At 52.5% G+C, this 6,000-nt stretch overlaps 1 long non-coding RNA gene across 1 annotated transcript; it reads left to right on the top strand.

Annotated features, from left to right (window-relative positions):
- Positions 1-813: 813 nt before the first annotated feature.
- Positions 814-4,376, top strand: LOC148386949 (uncharacterized). Its single transcript, XR_015862658.1, has 4 exons — positions 814-999; positions 1,231-1,389; positions 1,540-1,723; positions 1,810-4,376. It is a non-coding gene; the product is annotated as an uncharacterized LOC148386949 (long non-coding RNA).
- Positions 4,377-6,000: the final 1,624 nt, after the last annotated feature.

The raw sequence follows: 6,000 nt of genomic DNA, 5'->3' as shown, positions 1-6,000 counted from the left end.
ATATGTAAATCAAAACATAAGATGACAAAAAAAAGAGGAGGAGGAGAAGGAGACCAGATAGAGGGCGCTTGGGGGGGGGGGTTCGGAATGCACGACTGAGCCAGCTGTTATATTGTAGCAAGGGCAATACTTTTTGAACAGGTTCACATCACAGCATCAAGAAGACAAAACAAACAGGAAGGCTACATTGAAAAGTCAAATGGTCAGAAAGTCATAAAAAGTCATCAAATCGGAATGTTAGCGAGGGAGTGTAAAATGAGGGTGTTTACGTCCATTCCAATCCATTGAAAGTGGCCGCAGATCATAACACAACTGTTTAAGTCCAAAAGTCCTCCAATGGGGATCATCTTCAAAGAAAACCAAATAGCACGCCCCTCTGAAGCCACCGCTATCACCGCACTCGCACTGATATTGATTGGTGGGCCGGGATGGGTCTTGAAGCGTTCTCACAGGATCAAGGCCAATCAATATTTACTGCTCGCTCGCAGTGAAGCATGTTACACCAAGAAATCAAGAGAAGATATGGTCGTAGGATGGCTGCAATCAAATAGCCTTTTAAATGAACGCATTGAGTGATGTGACGTGTGCAAAGACTAATAAGAGAAGGTGGTCACAAAAATGTTTTCAAAGAAACACATCATGACGATGAAAAGTGATTTTTCCAAACTCACTTTCTTCCTTGGAAACATGTTCTGACATGTCCAGGGTGGAGAGGCGTGGAGAGGTGTGGAGAGGTGTGGAGACCCCCCCCCCCCACCACCATTTCTTTCCCTTCTGCTATGTTGTCATCATTCATGCCAGAGACATAAACTCTGTTGTGCTGAAGGAAAATTGTTTTAAACTGGATTTGGTTTTAAGCTAAGCTTTGTTGCAAAAAAACTTTCATTTGGCATAGGAAAAAACAAAGACTGAATGGGGAGACAACAGATGAAAGGTCAAGCAGGGAGAGCCAGCTGGACCAACAAAATCACCGCGGCAGTGGGAAAAATGGATGAATATGTAAATAATGTATAATGTCCGATTTGGCGCCTGCCTGCCTGCCTGCCTGCCTGCCTGCCTGCCTGCCTGCCTGCCTGCCTGCCTGCCTGCCTGCCTGCCTGCCTGCCTGCCTGCCTGCCTGCCTGCCTGCCTGCCTGCCTGCCTGCCTGCCTGCCTGCCTGCCTGCCTGCCTGCGCACGTGTGCTTTTGTATACATTCATGCAAATTTACTTGTCTTGTGTTCTTTCTAAGAAAAGGATGTCTGAGCCCCAAGCCATCATTTCAGCTCCCCTGCCCCGCCCAGCCCCGTCCCATCCCATCCGTATCCCGGACAGCTGTCAGCAGAGACCTGGACACAGAAAGACCCATCTGTCACCTTCCTTCAAAGGTCACGCCCGTGTGACTTTGTATGTGAGTGGGAAGCTTCTTTTCCCGTGGCTAATCTGTGCTCCCCGGCACACTTGTGAGGGTGACCAATATGGCCCGCGTACCTCCTCATTTGTTTGAGCCTCAGCAGAATTGATTTCGATGATTTGCCTATTCAATTGTCTTTTTTAACAGCACACTCGGAAGGAAGGCTGTGCGGTCATTCAAATGTGAATTTGCATCCTGCGACTTTGATCACCCCCTCCGTGAGTCGTCACCTTATCGTGGTGGAGGGGTTTGCGTGCCCCTATGATTCTAGGAGCCATGTTGTCGGAGCTTCATGCCCTTGGTAGGGTCACCCATGGCAAACGGGTCCTAGGTGAGGGGTCAGACAAAGCACGGCTCACCCAAGCCCCTTATGACAAAAAACACAAATGGACTTTGTTTTCCCTCGCCCGGACGCAGGTCACCGGGGCCTCCCTCTGGAGCCAGGCCTGGAGGCGGGGCTCGAAGGCGAGCGTCTGGTGGCCGGGCCTTCGCCCATGGGGCCCGGCCGGGCATAGCCCGAAATGGAAACGTGGGTCCCCCTTCCCATGGGCTCACCACCTGTGGGAGGGGCCGAAGGGGTCGGGTGCAATGTGAGCTGGGCGGCAGCCAAAGGCAGGGACCTTGGCGGTCTGATCCCCGGCTGCAGAAGCTGGCTCTTCGCACATGGAATGTCACCTCTCTGGCTGGAAAGGAGCCCGAGCTGGTGTGCGAGGCAGAAAAATTCCGACTAGATATAGTCGGACTAGCCTCCACGCACAGTTTGGGTTCCGGTACAAGCCCTCTCGAGAGGAGCTGGACTCTCTTCCACTCTGGAGTTGCCCATGGTGAGAGGCGTCGAGCAGGTGTGGGTATACTTATTGCCCCCCGGCTGGGCGCCTGCACATTGGGGTTCACCCCGGTGAACGAGAGGGTAGCCTCCCTCCGCCTTCGGGTGGGGGGGACGGGTCCTGACTGTTGTTTGTGTCTATGCACCAAGCGGCAGCTCAGAGTACCCACCCTTCTTGGGGTCCCTGGAGGAAGTGCTGGAGAGCGCTCCTTCTGGGGACTCCATCGTTCTACTGGGTGACTTCAATGCTCACGTGGGCAATGACAGTGAGACCTGGAAGGGCGTGATTGGGAGGAACGGCCCCCCCGATCTGAACCTGAGCGGTGTTCTATTGTTGGACTTCTGTGCTCGACACGGATTTTCAATAATGAACACCATGTTCAAGCATAAGGGTGTCCATGTGTGCACTTGGCACCAGGACACCCTAGGCCGCAGTTCGATGATCGACTTTGTAGTCGTGTCGTCGGATTTGCGGCCGCATGTTTTGGTGAAGAGAGGGGCGGAGCTGTCAACTGATCACCACCTGGTGGTGGGTTGGATCCGATGGTGGGGGAAGATGCCGGTCCGACCTGGCAGACCCAAACGCTCTGTGAGGGTCTGCTGGGAACGTCTGGCAGAATCTCCTGTCAGGAAGAGCTTCAACTCCCACCTCCGGCAGAGCTTTTCCCACGTCCGGGGGAGGCGGGGGACATTGAGTCTGAGTGGACCATGTTCCGCGCCTCCATTGTTGAGGCGGCCGACCGGAGCTGTGGCCGTAAGGTCGTTGGTGCCTGTCGTGGCGGCAATCCCCAAACCCGCTGGTGGACACCGGCGGTAAGGGATGCCGTTTTGGCCTGCGGGACTCCGGAGGCAGCTGACAGGTACCGGATGGCCAAGCGGAACGCGGCTTCGGCGGTTGCTGAGGCAAAAACCCGGGCGGGCGTGGGAGGAGTTTGGTGAGGCCATGGAGAATGACTTTCGGACGGCTTCGAGGAAATTCTGGTCCACCATCCGGCGTCTCAGGAGGGGGAAGCAGTGCAACGTCGACACTGTTTACAGTGGAGATGGCGTGCTGCTGACCTCGACTCGGGACGTCGTGAGTCGGTGGGGAGAATACTTTGAAGACTTCCTCAATTCCACCTACACGCCTTCCATTGAGGAAGCAGGGCCTGGAGACTCTGAGGCGGATTCTCCAATCTCTGGGGTCGAAGTCACTGAGGTAGTTAAAAAACTCCTCGGTGGCATGAGATCCGCCCGGAGTTCTTAAAGGCTCTGGATGTTGTGGGGCTGTCATGGCTGACACGCCTCTACAACGTTGCGTGGACATCGGGGACAGTGCCTCTGGATTGGCAGACTGGGGTGATGGTTCCCCTCTTTAAGAAGGGGGACCGGAGGGTGTGTTCCAATTACAGGGGAATCACACTCCTCAGCCTCCCTGGTAAGGCCTATTCAGGGGTGCTGGAGAGGAGGGTCCGTCGGGAGGTCGAACCTCGGATTCAGGAGGAGCAGTGTGGCTTTCGTCCTGGCCGTGGAACAGTGGACCAGCTCTACACCCTCGGCAGGATCCTCGAGGGTGCATGGGAGTTCGCCCAACCAGTCCACATGTGTTTTGTGGACTTGGAGAAGGCGTTCGACCGTGTCCCTCGGGAGGTTCTGTGGAGGGTGCTTCGGGAGTACGGGGTGCCGAGCCAACTGATAAGGGCGGTTCGGTCCCTGTATCACCGATGCCAGAGTCTGGTCCGCATTTCCGGCAGTAAGTCGGATTCGTTCCCAGTGAGGGTTGGACTCCGCCAAGGCTGCCCTTTGTCACCGATTCTGTTCATAATTTTTATGGACAGAATTTCTAGGCGCGGCCGAGGCGTTGAGGGGGTCCGGTTTGGGGACCTCAGCATCGCGTCTCTGCTTTTTGCAGATGACGTGGTGCTGTTGGCTTCTTCAGGCGGTGATCTCCAGCTCTCGCTGGAACGGTTCGCAGCCGAGTGTGAAGCGGTCGGGATGAGGGTCAGCACCTCCAAATCCGAGTCCATGGTCCTTGATCGGAAAAGGGTGGAATGCCCTCTCCGGATCGGGGATGAGATCCTGCCCCAAGTGGAGGAGTTCAAGTATCTTGGAGTCTTGTTCACGAGTGAGGGGAGGATGGAGCGTGAGATCGACAGGCGGATCGGTGCAGCGTTGGCAGTAATGCAGACCCTGTACCGGTCCGTTGTGGTGAAGAGAGAGCTGAGCCAAAAGGCAAAGCTCTCAATTTACCGGTCGATATACGCTCCTACCCTCACTTATGGTCATGAGCTATGGGTCGTGACCGAAAGAACGAGATCTCGGATACAAGCGGCCGAAATGAGTTTTCTCCGCAGGATGTCCGGGCTCTCCCTTAGAGATAGGGTGAGAAGCTCGGTCATCCGGGAGAGACTCTGAGTAGAGTCGCTACTCCTCCACGTTGAGAGGAGCCAGATGAGGTGGCTCGGGCATCTTATCAGGATGCCTCCTGGACGCCTCCCTGGGGAGGTGTTCCGGGCATGTCCCACCGGTAGGAGACCCCGGGGACGACCCAGGACGCGCTGGAGAGACTATGTCTCTCAGCTGGCCTGGGAACGCCTTGGGATCCCCCGGGATGAGCTGGACGAAGTGGCTGGGGAGAGGAAAGTCTGGGAGTCCCTCCTAAAGCTGCTGCCCCCGCGACCCGACCCCGGATAAGTGGAAGAAGATGGATCGATGGATGGACTTTGATCACGCTGACTAGATCGCTCACATTTCAAAGCCACGCTATTTTGGTTCGGGGTGAATCAATGATTCATTAGGGGACGAAAAGCTTATTTGAAATTTTCATGACACTCATAAGAGTAGACAGGTGGGATTTGCATTTGTTTTGGTTTATTTGCTTCATATTGTTGACAGAGCAAAATCATTTGGATAAAACAAGTGCAAGTGGTAAAAACAGATTCAATTATTTGACTGCAACTATTTGAAGACTGCCGGCGGCGTGTAGTCAATATTGAACAATACTGCAACTATATTGGGGGATAAGTCACTCATGCTTTTCTGAATCTTGATTTGAATTCAACCCAATTGTGTACATTATGTCAGACAATGGATGAGTAGAAACAAAGGAGGGCATACAGAGGAGATTTAGGCTGTAGTAGTGTTATGCAAATGGTTTATGGGCGGGAACAAAGACGCATTCTGAGAAGAAAGAGTAAGTACGAAAACTGGCCTTGCTTTCAAAGTGAAAAACAAGCCTCTTTTTTAATACATAATCATGACGACGCAACTCCAAGGCAATCATAGTTCTGGGATAACAATCGGTCCTGTTAAGGAAACAATCTGGGAAGGAAATCTAATTCCAGCATGAGGGAGGTCGCCGCCATATTTCAATTTATCCAAGAGGCTGTTTACATGTTTTGGTGCAATAATATGGTTCAGCAGGAGATTAGATAGCATTCATGTGTGAATGATAGCGATGGACTGGGCTAATCACACAAAGTACACGTTTTTTTATTTCGGCTATTTGAGGACCCAAGTCAAAATCCTTCTTTGGCATGCTCAAAAATGGCCAATACAAATTCTTGATTCTTGAAATGTGCTATTATGACATTAAGATGTCATATCATCATATATTTTGTGCAATAATATAGTATCTCAAATGCACCTTTGACTCAAGTGCTCACACACAGAAACGGCACACATGCAATTTATTTACAGGAAGTAGTTTTATAGAAGGATGTTGTATAATTAAAGAAGGATGGCGGGAACACAAGGCTCTGGGGGGAATTTCAGAGCTAAGCAAAAGAAAAGGAAAGGAGTAG

The sequence above is a fragment of the Syngnathus floridae genome, chromosome 14 (genome assembly GCF_059516105.1).
Source record: "Syngnathus floridae isolate MCC-2025c chromosome 14, RoL_Sflo_1.0, whole genome shotgun sequence".
Lineage (NCBI taxonomy): Eukaryota > Metazoa > Chordata > Actinopteri > Syngnathiformes > Syngnathidae > Syngnathus > Syngnathus floridae.
Note: the sequence above shows the minus strand (reverse complement) of the source record. Positions and strands in the feature narration are given on the sequence as shown.